The following is a 19355-nucleotide window of genomic DNA, read 5'->3' as shown; positions in this document are numbered from 1 at the left end:
GCTATATTGTTGCTTACTCATTTTTACTATTTATTGTGTATTTCCTGCTGCTTTACAATTCACTGTACTACACTGCCACTGTCCATTACAGAATTCACTACCTACAATTTATTGCCTCTTTTTGTCCTCAGGATTAATCTGTGACCCTTTCTGCAGATTGCATTGATGCACTAATAGGTGACAAGTGACTGTCTTTATGAGTAAGTCATTAAATCAATTACTCAACCAGTTTGTTCAAAACACTTTTAAAATGTTTAGGAATGAAACAAATGACTTTATAAGTGAATCACTCATTTGCTTCTACTTTTCAGTAATTTATTCAAATTCAAAAACAGTAATTAATTCTGAAATAAAACACCACTATTTGTACGCAAAAACAAACAAACAAACAAAAAAAAACCTTTCCAGTGGAGCTTAATCACAGACAACATTAATGTTGGCTAGACATCAGCGTGATGAGAAGCAAAATGTACTTTCTAAAGATACTGGAATGAGAATAACATTTTATGAAGCACTTACAATTTAATATGACTAAACATTGATTTGAGGGCGAGTTTTTATAGCACATCAAAGGGAAAATTTTATTTTCTGTCTTAGTACAACTGAATACTTTGCTGTATTGATGTTCCTAGGCAGAACTTAATATGTTAATGAGTTAAATTATTATTATTATTATTATATCATCTTTATTTTATTGATACATTTTATATTTAGATTTATTTTAAATGATTTACTTGTTGTAAACAAGTCTCTAAAATGCTATTTAACAAATTTACTTTCAAAAATGAGGTTACAGTGTAATGCTACACATTGCACAATTATGTTTCTTATATTCACAGTGTGTCAATCACAATAATCACAAACACACAGCAGATAATCATAAACTCAGCTGCATTTGATGTATTTGGGCAACAGTTGCTGTGCTCGTGTGTCTCAGAGGAGACAGCTCAAAGCAAAAAATTATTGCTTAAATTCTCATCAACGGAGCTTATTTATGATGAACTGTTTCCTAATAAACATGGTGTAGGGTTAATTTACTTCAGCTTTGAGCCAGTTCAAATAAATGTCTACTTTTCACTTCTTATTAAGTTTTCTGAGTTAGTTTCATTTAGCCTAATCTAAAAATTAGTGTTCCTATTACAGTTCACTCCAGCAGGAAGGTTTAAGAACAGTCTGTTTGTAGAGCAATGCAGCTCAAAGGAGATCAGTGGGTACAAATAATTGTGGGGTTTGACCCCCTAATTAAGGCTTGAACTCTTCCAAAAGATGTCTAAAAATATTGGAAATATCTTACAATTTTTTTTTTTTTATTATTATTTTTTTTTTGTGTATAAAAACATTTCAACAGCTTTTTTTAAAACTAACATTTCAGTAACCACAAAATTAAAATTAAAAGTTATTTTCTAAGAATGTGCTAAACAGCCAAACTAAAGATTAACTGAGCCAACAGCTGCTCGAGCAACAGCTGCTTTGCAGTTGAGACAGTATCGGACAGTATATTGACAAAACATAATGTACTCGGTTACTAACGTAACCTCAGTTCCCTGAGATATGGGAACGAGTACTGCGTGTGCTAAGACGCTATGGGAAAAAGCTTTTTTTCTCCTGAACTGAAGCCTTTTTTTAATAATGCAGTGAAACTGCACGGCCATTGGTTCATGCAGTGTATAAAAAACTAATCAATGGCTCAGCAGTGGAGATGCATGAGCCTATGGCGCCAAAGCCCGCCAAAGCCCACCAGAATAGGCAGGGCCTCTGGCTATGTAAGCGGGCATTCGCCACAGGATTCTCAGATTTCTTCTCCTTCAACAATGGACACATCACTGGACCATGCCCAAGACGAGGCAATGCCTCTGGTAGAATGGGCCTGTACTCTGATGGGACATTGAAGGCTTTGCTTCGTGACCAGATGCCCTTTGGTGCTTTTATCAAAACTGACAAAAAGTTGATCTGACCATCTATAATGGGCAGAACGCTCAATGTAAATTCTCAGAGCTCTGATGGGGCAGAGCAGTGATAACTCTCTGTCCTTTTCAGAGGGATGAACGCGTAATGACCTTTGCTCTGAATGGAGTGGAAAGCACCTTTGGTACATAACCATGGCTTGGTTTCAGGATGACCTTAGTGTCGTTAGTCCCAAATTGCAGGCAGGCAGGGCTAATGGAGAGCGCCTGCAGTTCCCCTATTCGCTTTACTGATGCTATAGCCAGAAGCAGAGCAGTCTTCAGCGACAGTTACCAAATGTTGGTAGACTGTAGAGACTCAAAAGGAGGGTCCTTCAGTGCCCTCAGCACAGTGGGCAGATCCCATGCAGGGATGGTTAGTGGGCGAGGCGGATTCACCAAGCAATTAGGTTCAGCAAGTGCTTTATCTTAAACGTGTGAGTAAATAACCTTGCAGAGAATAAAATTTATGTCCAAGCGCATTAAAAAAAGATACTTATAATGGTGAAGGTTTTCTTTCCTCCTCTCTCTCTCGCTACTCTCTCTCTCCGGTTTTCACAAGTTCATCAAACAACTGTGGTAAGAATCTTTCATCAAGCACGGTGAGTAATGGCTATTGTTATTTGCACTGCTTGCCACATGTATAGTTTATCTATCTCTGTCGGTGATGAGGGATTCACATGTGATAAATGCAGGGAAATAGTTAGGCTGACAGAGAAGATGTCAGAATTAGAGACACGCATCCAAACTTTAATTGAGGACAGTAAGAATATGAGGGCTCTAGATACGGCTTTGGATGCGTCTAGCTCAGGGAGTCCTGTACATTGTTCGGTTCCGGTAACAGGGCCTTTGCAGCAGGGCAACTGGGTGACTGTGAGGCGGCATAGTCGTGGGTCTAAATACCACTCTTCTGTTCCGATCAAAACATTAAACAGGTTCTCCCCACTCAGTGATGCACCCACTGAGAAAACCTGGTGAAAAGTGCTCTAGTTATTGGTGATTCTATTGTACGGAACGTGAAAATAGAGACACCAGCCACCATAGTCCAATGTTTACCGGGAGCCAGAGCACCTGACATCTTAGCAAATTTAAAAGTGCTGGCTAATGCTAAACGTAAATACAGTAAGATTGTTATTCACGCCGGGTGCTAATGATGTTCGACTTCGCCAGTCGGAGATCACTAAAAATAACATTAAAGAGGTGTGTGAACTTGAAAGCATGATGTCAGACACTGTAATATGCTCTGGTCCCCTCCCTGCTTACCGTGGTGATGAGATGCATAGCAGATTGTCATCACTCAATGGCTGGATGTCTAAGTGGTGCCCGCAGAATAACATAGGTTTCATAGACAATTGGACAAGCTTTTGGGGCAGACCTGACCTGTTGAAAAGAGATGGTCTTCATCCCTCCTGGGGTGGTGCCGCTCTTCTTTCTAGAAATATGGCACATAGTCTTAGAGTTTGTACTTGACTAACTGGGGCCCAGGTCAGGATGCAGACAGACTGGCTAAACCGACCGTCTGCTAGCTGCCTCCAGTCACAGAAGTCAGTTAATTCTCAGCACATAGAGACTCTTTCACCAAGATATCACACTATAGAGACTGTGTCTGTTCCCCGGGCTAGAAAATACAAAAAAAAACGTCCAAACCAATTTAAGAGCAACAAATTAATTGAGGTTCAACAAACTAAAAAACAGATGCAATACGGATAAACAAATGATAAAGCTTGGCTTATTGAATATCAGGTCCCTTTCTACGAAAGCACTTTTTGTAAATAATATGATCACTGATCATAATCTAGATGCACTCTGTTTGACAGAAACCTGGCTAAAACCTGATGATTACATTATTTTAAATGAGTCTACACCCCAAAATTACTGTTATAAACATGAGCCACATCCAAAAGGTAAAGGGGGAGGCGTTGCTTCAATTTATAACAATGTTTTCAGGATTACTCAGAGGGCAGGCTTCAAGTATAACTCAGTTTGAAGTATTGGTGCTTAATATAACATTATCCAGAGAAACAAATGTTAATGATAAATCCCCTGTGATGTTTGTACTGGCTACTATATACAGGCCACCAGGGCACCATACAGACTTTATTAAAGAGTTTGCTGATTTTACATCCGAGTTAGTGCTGGCTGCAGATAAAGTTTTAATTGTTGGTGATTTCAATATCCATGTTGATAATGAAAAAGATGCATTGGGATCAGCATTTATAGACATTCTGAACTCTATTGGGGTTAGACAACACGTCTCAGGACCTACTCATTGTCGAAATCATACTCTAGATTTAATACTGTCACATGGAATTGATGTTGATGGTGTTTGAAATTATGCAGCCAAGCAATGATATCTCAGATCATTATTTAGTTTTTGTGCAAACCTCATATAGCTAAAACTGTAAATTCCACTTCTTGTTACAAGTATGGTAGAACCATCACCTTCTACCACAAAAGACTGCTTTGTAAGTAATCTTCCTGATGTATCCCAATTCCTTAGAAAACCTCAGAACAACTTGATGATGTAACAGAAACTATGGACTCTCTCTTTTCTAGCATTTTAAATACAGTTGCTCCTTTACGCTTAAGGAAGGTTAAGGAAAACAGTCTGACACCGTGGGTTGTAATGAGCACACTCGCACCCTAAAGAGAGCAGCCCGGAAAATGGAGCGCAGCTGGAGGAAAACAAAACTAGAAGCATTTCGTATTGCTTGGAGGGAAAGTAACCTATCTTACAGAAAAGCATTAAAAACTGCTAAATCTGATTACTTTTCGTCTCTTTTAGAAGAAAACAAAAACATAAACCCCAGGTATTTTATTCAATACAGTGGCTAAATTAACGAAAAATAAAGCATCAACCAGTGTTGACATTTCTCAAACATCACAGCAGTAATGACTTTATGAAACTACTTTACTTCTAAAATCGATACTATTAGAGATAAATTGTAACCATGCAGCCATCAGCTACAGTATCACATCAGACATTGCACTATAGATCCTCTGAGGAACAGTTCCACTCATTCTCTACTATAGGAGAGGAAAGAACTGTATAAACTTGTTAAATCATCTAAACCAACAACATGTATGTTAGACCCTATTCCATCTAAGCTCCTAAAAGAGGTGCTTCCAGAAGTCATAGATCCTCTTCTGACCATTATTAATTCATCATTGTTATTAGGGTATGTCCCCAAAACCTTCAAACTGGCTGTTATTAAGCCTCTCATCAAAAAACCACAACTTGACCCCAAAGAACTAGTTAATTATAGACCGATCTCGAATCTACCTTTTCTTTCCAAGATACTACGAACAGGTAGTATCCTCACCAATTATATTCCTTCTTAGAGAAAAATGGCATCTGTGAGGATTTCCAGTCAGGATTTAGACCGTATCATATTACTGAGACTGCTCTCCTTAGAGTTACAAATGTCCTGCTCTTATCATTGATCGTGGTTGTATCTCTCCTATTAGTGCTATTGGATCTTAGTGCTGCGTTCACGACACTATTGACCACACTATTCTTTTGCATAGACTAGAACACTTTGTTGGCATTAATGGAAGTGCATTAGCATGGTTTAAATCGTACTTATATGACCGCCATCAATTCGTAGCAGTGAATGAAGAGCTCTATATTTCTTCGCGGCCCGGCAAAACATACCAATTTGAAAAATTAACGGAATGCATAGTCGATATAAAAAACTGGATGACAAGTAATTTCTTACTGCTAAATTCTGAAAAAAACAGAGGTGTTAATTATAGGGCCTAAAAGCTCTGCATGTAATGACCTAGAACGCTGTCTAATCCTTGATGGCTGCTCTGTCAATTCTTCGTCATCAGTTAGGAACCTAGGTGTGCTATTTGATAGCAACCTTTCCTTAGAAAGCCACGTTTCTAGCATTTGTAAAACCTGCATTTTTCCATCTCAAAAATATATCTAAATTACGGCCTATGCTCTCAATGTCAAATGCAGAAATGTTAATCCATGCGTTTATGACCTCAAGTTTAGACTATTGTAATGCTCTATTGGGTGGTTGTTCTGCATGCTTAGTAAACAAACTCCAGTTAGTCCAAAATGCAGCAGCTAGAGTTCTTACTAGAACCAGGAAGTATGATCATATTAGCCCGGTTCTGTCTTCACTGCACTGGCTCCCTATCAAAACATTGTATAGATTTTTAAAATCTTGCTTATTACTTATAAAGCCCTGAATGGTTTAGCACCTCAGTATTTGAACGAGCTCTTGTTACATTATAGTCCTCCACGTCCGCTCCGTTCTCAAAACTCTGGCAATTTGATAATACCTAGAATATCAAAGTCAACTGCGGGTGGCAGATCCTTCTCCTATTAGCGCCCAAACTCTGGAATAACCTACCTAACATTGTTCGGGAGGCAGACACACTCTTGCAGTTTAAATCTAGATTAAAGACCCATCTCTTTAACCTGGCTTACACATAACATACTAATACACTTCTAATATCCAAATCCGTTAAAGGATTTTTAGGCTGCATTAATTAGGTAAACCGGAACCGGGAACACTTCCCATAACAGCCGATGTACTTGCTACATCGTTAGAAGAATGGCATCTACGCTCATATTAGTCTGTTTCTCTCTTATTCCGAGGTCACCGTAGCCACCAGATCCAGTCTGTATCCAAGTCAGAGGGTCACTGCAGTCACCCGGATCCAGTATGTATCCAAACCCAGATGGTGGATCAGAACCTAAAAATAACCTCTACAGCCCTGAAAGACAGCGGAGACCAGGACTAGAGCCCCAGATACAGATCCCCTGTAAAGACCTTGTCTCAGACGACCACCGGGACAAGACCACAGGAAACAGATGATTCTTCTGCACAATCTGACTTTGCTGCAGCCTGGAATTGAACTGCTGGTTTCATCTGGTCAGAGGAGAACTGGCCCCCCAACTGAGCCTGGTTTCTCCCAAGGTTTTTTTCTCCATTCTGTCACTGATGGAGTTTTGGTTCCTTGCCGCTGTCGCCTCTGGCTTGCTTAGTTGGGGACACTTCATTTACAGCGATATCGTTGACTTGATTGCAAATTATTGCACAGATACTATTTAAACTGAACTGAGCTGCATGATGACATCACTGGAATTCAATGATGAACTGCTTTAACTGTCATTTTGCATTATTGACACTGTTTTCCTAATTATTGTTGTTCAGTTGCTTTGACGCAATCTTTTTTGTTTAAAGCGCTATATAAATAAAGATGACTTGACTTGACTTGATTTGAAGGCTGATGAAGTGATGAATACAAGATGCCGAAGGAGACGGGCAGCCTTGTTTCTGACTGCAGGCCTGGAGAGATTTCATGCGTGCAGGTTCACGTGAGCGTACAGATGAAATATTTTGTTGATTGAGTCCCAAGCAGCGGTTGGACAAGTCCGCGGTTTTTCAGCGGAATTGGGCTATTTTAACACTGTTGCTGCAGGTTACTTTTCATGTCCACGGGTTGAACCGACCCTAATAATGTGATATTTAGCGCCTGGAATGCCAATTTTAACAGGGACCCCTCTCGAAACGCGATTTGGCTAGTTTTGAGTAGCAACTGGCGGTTTTAAGAAAACCTGGCAACCCTGGAAAGCACTCGGAACTCCACCAATGTTTCAGATCCTCTGCCGAGAAAACTCAGAAGCCTGTATATCATCCAACACCAAAAAACCACCGCTGACACCATATCAATGTGTATCTTGAGAGGAATGTCAAACTCGCAACGGTTTGCAGGAGACGAACTTAACTATATGCAAGTAATCCGGGGAAAGTCAGGCAATAAGTCAAGCAATGGTTTGAGCAAGAAACGTCATGGCAGTATCTGCAAACACAATGAAGGGTGAGTAGAGGGTTTTTATATTCCTTGTGTTGAGTGCCGTTTGGCTAGGTATAAATTGTAATATGTGACGTGGCAATAAGTCTTCCTAGTAGAACTTGTGGTGATGCTTCCATTCGAAAAAAAACACTAATCGAATTCAGACATGTGGAGTACTCCTATTTTAGTCGTATTATTGAAGTGCAGAATAGACATGTAAACACCTTAATCAGATTATAAACATATAACGTATTTTGCAACAGGATACACACATGGCAGTGGTCAATCGTTTGACGGCAAATAAAAGAGCTTCAACATCGCCATCGTCTGTATGCACATACAAATAATTAACTGCACTTGAAGCTTTCATAAAATTAAAAATGAAACACCCAAAACTGTACATGGCATCATCAAGAAGATGAACTATATGTTTATACGTGAAATTCCAGAGGGTACGTTGGATGGCGTCAGCTGAGGACGTAATGACATGTGCCATCAATCGAACTATGTACTATAACATGTAAAACAGGAACATGAAAGGAATAATCTAAAACCAACTCATGCAAACACCATAATCATAATATTGGCTTATTTAGAATAAGGTAAATAATTTGATTACTGATGTCCATGTAAGTGTAGTCACTGAGAGCATAGGTCGTAATTTACAGTAGATATATTTTTGAGATGGAAAAATGCAGTTTTACAAATGTTAGAAATGTGGCTTTCAAAGGAAAGATTGCTATCAAATAGTACACTTAGGTTCCTAACTGATGACAAAGAATTGACAGCAACCATCGAGTCTTAGACAGTGTTCTAGGTTATTACATGCAGACGTTTTAGGTCCGATAATTAATACCTCTGTTTTTTTTCAGGATTTAGTAGTAAGAAATTACTCGTCATCCAGTTTTTTATATCGACTATGCATTCCATTAGTTTTTCAAATTGGTATGTTTTGCCGGGTCATGAAGAAATATAGAGCTAAGTCTCATCAGCATAACAGTGAAAGCTAACACTGTGTTTCCTGATGATATCTCCCAGGGGTAACATGTGGATCATGAAAAGCCCTGGTACTGAGCCTTGAGGTACTCCATACTGTGATCCATACTTGTGATCGATATGATACATCTTCATTCACTGCTACAAATTGATAGCGGTCAGATAAATATGATTTGAACCACGTTAATGCACTTTCACAAATGACAACAAAGTTTTCTAGTCTATTCAAAAGAATGTTGTGGTCAGTAGTGTCAAATGCAGAGCTAAGATTCAGTAGCACTAATAGAGAGATACAACCACGATCAGATGATAAGATCAGATCATTTGTAACTTTAATGAGAGCAGTTTCAGTACTATGATACAGTCTAAGTCCTGACTGGAAATCCTCACAGATACCATTTTTCCTCTAAGAAGGAGTATAATTGTGAGATACTACCTTTTGTAGTATCTTGGACAGAAAAGGGAGATTTGAGATCGGTCTGTAATTAACTAATTCTCTGGGGTCAAGTTGTGTTTTTTTTTTTAATGAGAGGCTTAATAACACCCAAAGTCTAATAGAAGAGGATCTATGACTTCTGGAAGCACCTCTTTTAGAAGCTTAGATGGAATAGGGTCTAACATACATGTTGTTGGTTTAGATGATTTAACAAGTTTATACAATTCTTCCTCTCCTATAGAAGAGAATGAGTGGAATTGTTCTCAGTGGATCTATAGCGCACTGATGTGATACTGTAGCTGACGGATGCATGGTTACAATTTTATCTCTAATAGTATCGATCTTGGAAGTAAAGTATTTCATAAATTCATTACCGCTGTGCTGCTGAGAAATGTCAACACCTGTTGATGCTTTATTTTTCGTTAATTTAGCCACTGTATTGAATAAATAACTGGGGGTTTGTTTGTTTTCTTCTAAAAGAGACAAAAAGTAATCAGATCTAACAATTTTTTTATGTTTTTCTGTAGGATAGGTTACTTTCCCACCAAGCAATACGAAATACCTCTAGTTTTGTTTTCCTCCAGCTGCGCTCAATTTTCCGGGCTGCTCTCTTTAGGGTGCGATTGTGCTCATACCATGGTGTCAGACTGTTTTCCTTAAACTTCTTTAAACATAAAGGAGCAACTGTATCTAAAATGCTAGAAATGCTATCTAGGATTAACCCACACAAGGCTGTGGGTCCTGACAACATACCTGGCCGTGAACTGAGAGACTGTGCTGCACAGCTGACAGATGTCCTAATAGATATCTTCAACACCTCACTGAGCCAGGCAGTCGTCCCCACATGTCTAAAACGATGACAGACGATGCAATTTCCATCAACCTCCACCTGGCTAGTACCCACCTAGAAAATAAAGACTCCTATGTTAGAATGCATTATAAACCTATACACAACTAACCTACTGACAGATTTTGACTATAAATATACTATATATAAATGTTTACTAATACATAAACAAAAAAAATACAAAAAATACAAACTATACGAATACTTCACATAATACTGTACATGTGCAAAGAGAAACATCGTAAGTCAAGCAGCTGGCTGGGGAACAGTGCAAGATAATTTTTAATGAATGTGCATGTAAACACGAGGAAGTGGCAAAGCTGGCTGAATGGGTGTCACTAACAACCTGTCCCTTAATGTGGGGAAGACAAAGGAGGTTGTGATGGACTTCAGGAGAAACTCTGTCGACCACCCCCCACTGACCATCGACAGCTTGACTGTGGAGAGAGTCAGCAGCACCAAATTGAAGTGGGGGTGCACATCACAGAGGATCTCACCTGGACCACCAACACCATGTCACTCTCCAAGAAGGCACAACAGCACCTACACTTCCTCCGCCGGCTGAAAAGAGCAAGTCTCCCTCCACCCATCCTCACCACATTCTACAGGGGCACCACTGAGAGTGTGCTGACCAGCTGCATCACTGTCTGGTACAGGAACTGTAGTGCAGCAGACCACAAGACCCTCCAGCGGACCGTGAACACAGCTGCAAAGATCATCGTGCCCCTCTCCCCTCCATCCTGGACTTTTCCTTACACAATGCTCCAGTAAAGCCAACAGTATCGTTTAGGACCCCACCCATCCCTCCCACAGTCTCTTCCAGCTCCTACCATCAGGAAGATGGTACCGGAGCATCAGAGTCCGCTCCGCCAGACTGCTCAACAGTTTTTTCCCCCAGGCTGTGAGAGCCATGAACTCAAATGACCTCGTCCTCTTCTGAAACCCCCACACAAACCCCCTACCTCCTGAAACATGGACCATCTCACCTCCTCCACCCCCCAAACACCCCCCAACCTCACCACATCACAGAAATAACTGTCTGAAACATACTTTTTTTATACAATTTGAAGTGTGCTACACACAGGTGAGTGGGCCTGTACAAACCACCTGTAATAACACTGCTGTGTGTACGTAATCCCACAAAAGTCTCAGTAATATGTGTGTTTACATGCTCATTCACTACGAATTATCTTGCACTGTTCCCCAGCCAGCTGCTTGACTTACGATGTTTCTCTTTGCACATGTACAGTATTATGTGAAGCATTCATATAGTTTTTTTTTTTTTTTTAGTTTATGTATAGGTAAACATTTATATATAGTATATTTATAGTAAACATCTGTCAGTAGGTTAGTTGTGTATAGGTTTATACTGTTTTACTTCATTGTTGTACGTCTGTATCTATGTAGCACCGTGGTCCTGTGAGGCACGACATTTCGTTCCACTGTATGTCCACACATGTAGCGGAATGACAATAAAGCTCAACTTGACTTGACTTGAAAAAAGAGAGTCCATAGTTTCTGTTACATCATCAAGTTGTTCTGAGTTATTGGATATGAGGAACTGAGATAAATCAGGAAGATTATTTACAAAGCAGTCTTTTGTGGTAGAAGTAATGGTTCTACCATACTTGTAACAAGGATATATACAGTTTTAGCTATATGAAGTTTGCTCAAGACTAGATAATGATCTGAGATAGCGTCGCTTGGCTGCATGATTTCAACACTAGGGCTGTGCAAAAAATCGAATACGATTTTCATGCGCATCTCTTCAGTAAAGACGCTTCTGTAATTAGTAGTATATCTCCAGCACGTGCGTTAAGATCAGGGTTTGCCAGGTTTTCACAACAAATCCTGCCCAGTTGCTTCTCAAAACTAGTCCAAAACTAGCCCAGTCGCGTTTCCAGGAGGTTCCCCGATAAAAATTGCATCTTGGGGTTAAAATATAATTTTTTTGTCAGGGTTTCCTTGGTAAAATTCTCATTTTAGGGGCTAAATATCACGTTATTGGTATTGGGGTCGCTTCAACCCGCGGACAAGAAAAACAACCGCAGACACTGGTACAGGTGGAGCGGCATTTACTACACAGAGCCGTAGTCCACCGACAAGCTACACAAAATCGCTTTCAAAATCGACAAAGAATTGCCTGCGATTTTAAAATCGATTTTGTGTAGATTGTCAGTGAATTACGGCTCTGTGTAGTAAATGCCAACCAGTGTTGCCATGTCTGTGGTTGTTTTTCATGTTCACGGGTTGAAGCGACCCCAATACCAATGACGTGATATTCAGCCCCTAAAATGTGAATATTACCAAGGCAACCCTGACAAAAAACTTATATTTTAACCCCGGGATGCAATTTTTATTGGGGAACCTCCTGGAAATGCGATTGGGCTAGTTTTGAACTAGTTTTGAGAAGCAACTGGGCAGGATTTGTTGTGAAAACCCGGCAACCCTGATCTGAACGCACGTGCTGGAGATATACTTCTAATTACAGGAGCGCCTTTCCTGAAGAGATGCGCATGAAAATCGTATTCGATTTTTCGCACAGCCCTATTCAACTCCATCAACATCAATTCCATGTGACAGTATTAAATCTTGAGTATGATTTCGACAATGAATAGGTCCTGACACATGTTGCCTAACCCCAATAGAGTTCAAAATTTCTATGAATGCTGATCCCAATGCATCTTTTTTATGATATTAAAATCACCAACAATTAAAACTTTATCTGTAGCAAGCACTAACTCAGATAGAAAATCAGCAAATTCTTTAATAAATTCTGTATGGTGCCCTGGTGGCCTGTATACAGTAGCCAGTACAATCATCAGAGGGGATTTATCATTAACACTTGTTTCTCTGGATGTTATATGAAGCACCATTACTACAAACGAGTTATACTTGAAGCCCGCCCTCTGAGAAATACTGAAAATATTGTTAGAAATTGTACCTCCCCCTTTACCTTTTGGACAAAGCTCATGTTTATAAAAGTAATCTTGGGGGGTAGACTTGTTTAAAATAATGTAATCATCATGTTTTCGCCAGGTTTATCTAGGTTATGATCAGTGATCATATCATTTACGAAAAGTGCTTTCGTATAAAAGGACCTGATATTCAATAAGCCAAGCGTTATCATTTGTTTATCCATGTTACATCTGTTTTTTTATTTGTTGAACATCAATTAAATTGTTACTATTAATGTACGTCATATTCAGGAGCGAACACTGGCGTGTTTTAGCTTCTGCTGTTCCCGGGTGTTAATTGTTTTAATCTCTACTGAGTAGTTTTTAATGCTGAAACGAACTGGGCTTAAATTCTCAAAATTATACTGTAAGCACTTATCTTGGAGAAATCCAAACCTATTTGGTGAACTCTGAGTTTTTTGTTGCTCTCTGTGTTATTTCCGGCTGTTTAAGGCTGGAAAAATGAAAACCTACATGATGGTTCCATGGAGCATCTTGAACTAGATGATTTTATCTACAATATTTCAGCCTGTTGTGTCGGTACTTCAATATAGTGCCGAAGAACTTCTTCAGTTTTGCTTTAATCGCTATGCGTCTCCTTCGGATCTCAATTTCATACTGACATTTTCAAGCTTCGTTGCAAATATATTAATCGTGGATCAAGACGGAATTACACTTATGATGATTCAAAGTTCATAAAGTCTTTCTGGTCATCTTCTTCACGTTTGACAAGGAAAGTGGAATGAACTGTGGATTTAGGCAAGTCAACAATAGCTGAATCTATTACGAACGTTCTTACGTTTGGATTATTTAACATTCGTTCAAACAACAACAAAGCACCGTTGGTTTGGGATCTACTGAAGGACTGTAAGTTTGATTTTTTTTCTGTTTGACTGAGACATGGCAGCAACTCAATGACTTTTCTCAGCTGTATCAGTCCATTCCTCCAGGTTTTGCTTACGCTTAAGTCTCGGGTCGAGGTGGCGGTCCAGCAATGCTATATAACAAGAAATGGAAGGTGTCAACTATAGCTGTACCTTCTTATGCTTCCTTTGAATCCATGGTGTTACAAGTTAATGGACCAGTACCAACTATCATAAAAACTGTTTACGTCCACCTAAATCTAATACTAACTTTTTAACTGAACTTTCAGCTTTTTTAACTTTATTATGTTCTGTTTCTCCAAATGTGATTATGGTTGGTGATTTTAACATCCATGGTGATAAAGGTACTGCTACTGATACAAAAGACGTTCTATCATGCTTGGATAGCTTTGGACTGAGAAGGTCACATACTTGATCTTATTTGTTGCACTGGAATAACACATTTTAATTTTAGGTCACATGACCTGTCCATATCTGATCATAAACCTGTGTCTTTCAGTGCCAAATTAAATGTATCTAAAATTGCTCAAAGCCATACTATTACATTTTGCAATATTAAGAATATCGATTTGTCTGTTTTTTTTTTCCAATGTAGAGCATTTATATATGAGATCTGGTTGAATTGTACACAAGGAAATGTATGATCACCATATTAGAGACTACAAAGAAGCCCTTTCTACTGCTAAATCAAATTTTTACGCCAATTTGATAAACTCTGGTGGAGGGAATACAAAAATATTGTTCTCTACAATGAATAATATTTTGAGACCACCAGATGTTTTTTTCATTACATTCACGTTCTAATACTATATGTGATGCATTTATGACTTATTTTCTTGATAAAATTGAAACTATCAATAAGAATTTAACTCACAATAATGCGGCATGTGGTTCATTCTTCTCTTTTCATAATGTTTCCTATTTTTCTAGTTTTTATTTGCCTACGGCTAATGAAATAGTGGAATGTGTCCAAAAATCTAAATCTACTACCTGTCAGTTTGACGCTATTGCCACACATCTTGTTAAGTTTTGTTTACCTTCCTTGTTACCACTGATAACTCAAATCATACATTTTTCTCTTATCACTGGTACTATTCCTTCATCCTTTAAAGTATTAGCTATAACTCCCATACTTAAAAAAAAAAAAACTTGGTGCGGATCATAATAACCCAGAAAACTTCTAATTTAACTTTTCTTTCTAAATTACTGGATAAAATTGTTGCTCAGTAGGTACATGCTTATTTAATGGAGAATAACTTGTTTGAGCAATTTCAGTCTGCCTATCATCCATATCATAGCACAGAGACAGCACTTATTAAAGTCACAAATGATTTGTTAATGGCTGCGGAATCTGGACTTTTATCTATACTCATTCTTCTCGATTTAACTGCAGCTTTTGACACTATCTCACATAGTATTTTATTGGAGAGGCTGATTTCTATTGGAATCACTGGTATCTCCCTTGATTGGCTTAAATCATATTTATCTGGTTGGACTCAGTTCTTTCAGATAAAAAAAAATTAAATCGCGGATATCTCAGATAACCAGTGGTGGGCTCAGTTTTGGGCCCTCTTCTGTTCATTATTTATTTATTGCCTCTAGGACAGATTTTCCGTAAATTTAATATAAACTTTCACTGTTAAGCAGATGACACCCAGCTCTATATGTCTTCGAAGCCTAATTCAGCATATTACTATCTGTGAAATATCAATCATCTTCGACCATCTCTTTCTGCTAATGGTACTGCTGTCCTCACATTGATTACTGTAATTCTCTTCTCAGTGCTGTTTCACAGAAACGTATTCATAAACTTGAGATGGTTCAGAATTCAGTGGCTCGGATCATTACATGAACACTGTTGAATAAGCATATTACTCCAGTTTTAAGGCACCTTCATTGGCTTCTAATTAGATATCGAATTCAATTTAAGATTTTACTTTTCACTTATAAGGCTCTTCATAATCTAGCACCTTCATATCTGAGTGAACATCTTCATGTGTTTTCACCTGCCCGATCTCTCAGGTCTTCTGCTTCTGTGACTCATGTTGTACCATCTGTGGAATACTCTACCTCAGGACATATGTAATAGTTTTAGTCTCTCAAATTTTAAATCATGTCTCAAAACAATTTTTTTAGATTAGCCTATCCTGAGTGATTAAGTTATTGAGTATTGCTTTTTCTTTGTATTATTGTTTATTGTGTTGTATTGTTTTTTTGTTGTTGTTTTTTTTTCTGTTTTAATTATGTATTTTATTATTGTAAGATGTCCTTGAGTGTCTTGAAAGGTGCCCATAAATAAAATGAGTTATTATTATTATTAAATTTATTATTTTATTTTTTTTGTATTTTCTAGTTCGGGGAATAGACACAGTCTCTATAGTTTGATATCGTGGTGAAAGAGTCTCTATGTGCTGAGAATTAACTGATTTCTGTGGTGTGAGATGAATTGCAGACAGTCGGTTTAGCCAGTCTGTCTGCTTCCTGACCTGGGCCCCAGTTAGTCAAGTGCAAACTCTAAGACTGCCATTTTTCTATAGAGAAGAGCGGCACCACCTCAGGAGGGATAAAAACCTATTTAATGTTTTGATCAGAACGTACGAGCGGTGTTTTGACCCGCAACTATGGGTGCCCTCACAGTCACCCAATCGCCCTGCTGCAGAGGCTCTGTAACCGGAACCGAACAATGTACAGTACAGGACTCCCTGAGTAAGTCACATCCAAAGCCGTATCTATAGCCCTCACATTCTTACTGTCCTCAATTAAAGTTTGGATACGTGTCTCTAATTCTGAAACCTTCTCTGTCAGCCTAACTATTTCCTGCATTTATCACATGTGAATCCCTCGTCGTCGACAGAGAGCTAAACTAAACATGTGGCAAGCGGTGCAAACAACAATAGCAGGAGAAGAAGCCATTACTCGCCGTGATTGAAGAATGATTCTGACTTACCACTGTTGTTTGATGAACTCGTTAAAAAACGTCATGAGAGAGAAAAGAAACGGGGCAAGAGAAAAAAAGTATAGAATAGAATAGAAACGCGAATGGAAACATGAATGACAAGCTAACCGGCTAACGAATGCTAACACGCTGTACGCGCGCTGCACTCACGATTTAAAATTTAAAGTGAACAGTCAGATTAGACTGATTAGTTTGATAGATAATATCGGATATATAGTAGGAATTAAGTTTATATTTTATCACTTTGGACAACAGAGAGTGATAGTAAGACAGAGATTCAACAGAAAAGTGAAGCTACATAGAGCTACAATCACAAACCACTCAGCAGCACACAGACAAGAACTGGAAGGAGTGTTCCACATGGGCACATGGGCACATAACCTGTGGGAGCCAGAATTTTTGCTGGTTGGTAGGGGAGCAAATACTTATTTCACTCAATGAAATGCAAATCAATCGGTAACCTTTATATAATGTGTTTTTTTCTGGATTTTTTGGTTGGTATTCTGTCTCTATCCATTAAAATAAACCTACCATAAAAATTACAGACCCTTCATTTCAAGTGGGCAAACTTACAAAATCAGCAGGGGATCATATAAATATTTTCCCCACTGTATAACAAATGCTCTACCTTTTAAACATTTGGGATCAGAAAGATTTTTTTTTTAAGAAATTAATAATTCTATTCAGCAAGGATGCATTAAATTGATCATAAGTTACATTAAATACATTTCAATTTTAAATAAAAGCTTTTAAACTTTCTATTTGTCATGGAATCCTGAAAAAGTGCATTGTGGTTTCCAAAAAGCATTAAGCAGCTTTCAGAACATAACACTGAAGACAAGTAATGGCTGCTAAAAATTCTGCTTTGCCATCACTGTCAGACTCTGTTCCATGTTCTGTGGGTGTTTTGCTCCTCATGTGCTCTGTGACCCAGTTTCTGTCTCCCGTTCATTGATTTCATTTCAGGTGTTCCCCATTTTTTTGATTGAATCCAGGTGTGTCTAGCTGGTAGTCCCTATTCTCTGTGTATTTAAAGAGTACTCAGTTCCCTGTTTCTTTGTCCGGTATTGTTGATGCCAGCTCCTTGTGCTACGTGTGATTCCCCGTGATATGAATAAAAACCTTGGTTTTGTACTCCTGGTCATCTGGTCTCCTTGTTCCTCGTTCCGTGTTCCCGCACCATAGCAAAACTTGACATAATACCAAACCCAAAATGAAAGCGGCAACTTTTTTTATTTCAATTTTTTCAATTTTTTTGTTTTCCCCGTTCGTTCCACACATTGTCCATCCAAATGGAGGAACGAGCAATGTCTGTCACGTTGGTTCAGGCGAGCCCAGACCCCATTCATGCCGCTCGCCCTCGCCAGCTCCCCTAAGGAAGAAACCCTCACAACACTGTTCACGGATCGGGATGACATCCAGCTCCCAGACACCACCGACCTCGACTGGAAGGAGACAGTCATCAGGTGAGGCTCCAATCCTGATCCGGAACCCCTTAGCCGGCAGTTATTGAGTCAAGTCAGCAGGCAGTTCATGTGGCAACCACCGAACATTAATATGGCAAGCCCGGCCAAGCGTTCATGGGGCCCCAGTGTCAGTTCCAGCCCCAGTGCCCGCTCCTCGTAAGTGCCTTCCAGATCTCCCTCCAGTGCCCACTCCTCGTATGCGCCTTCCAGAGCACCCTCAAATGCCTGCTCCTCCAGAGCTCCCTCCAGAGTCGGCTCCAGAGTCCTGATCCCCAGTTCAGCCCAGGAAGGGCTCCTGTTTCCCCATTAAGCCCAGGAAGGGCTCCTGATTCCCCGGTAAACCCAGGGAGGGCTCCAGATCCCCCGTTAAGTCTAGGGAGGGCTCCAAATCCCCTGTTAAACCCAGGGAGGGCTCCAGGCCCCGAGTACAGCCCCTTAAATTTCCCAGTAGGGGCCGAGACGGGGGCTGGGGCCGCGGCCTTGGAGTCTGCTCTGCCATGACCTCCCAAGTCCCCTGCTCCACCATGGCTGCCCAAGGTGTGTCTAGTTGCTAGTCCCTATTGTCTGTATATTTAAAGAGTATTCAGTTCCCTGTTTATTTGTCCGGTATTGTTGATGTCGACTCCTTGTGCTACGTGTGATTCCCCGCGATTTGAATAAATTCCTTGGTTTTGTACACCTGGTCTCCTTGTTCCTTGCTCCGTGTTCCCGTACTGTAGCAAAATGTGACAGTCACACAAATAAATTATATATTTTTAAATATATTAAAATAGAAAACAGTTATTTTAAATTGTAATAATATTTTTAAGTATTACTATTTTTACTATATATTTACATAATAAATTCAGCCATAGTGAACATATAAGACTTAAAGAAAAAAAAAAAACCTTCTGTGCTAGACTAACTGAGACTTATTGTTCTCATTTGTAAGTCGCTTTGGATAAAAGCGTCTGCTAAATGATTAAATGTTAAATGTAAATGTAAAGTCGGCATGAAATGGAAGTAGCGATTGTCTTTTTTTCTCTACTATGACGTCTATCCGAGTGAAACAGC

Source organism: Cyprinus carpio, chromosome B12, assembly GCF_018340385.1.
Source record: "Cyprinus carpio isolate SPL01 chromosome B12, ASM1834038v1, whole genome shotgun sequence".
Taxonomy (NCBI): domain Eukaryota; kingdom Metazoa; phylum Chordata; class Actinopteri; order Cypriniformes; family Cyprinidae; genus Cyprinus; species Cyprinus carpio.
The sequence above is the reverse complement of the archived record's forward strand: the minus strand, read 5'-3'. Positions refer to the sequence as shown.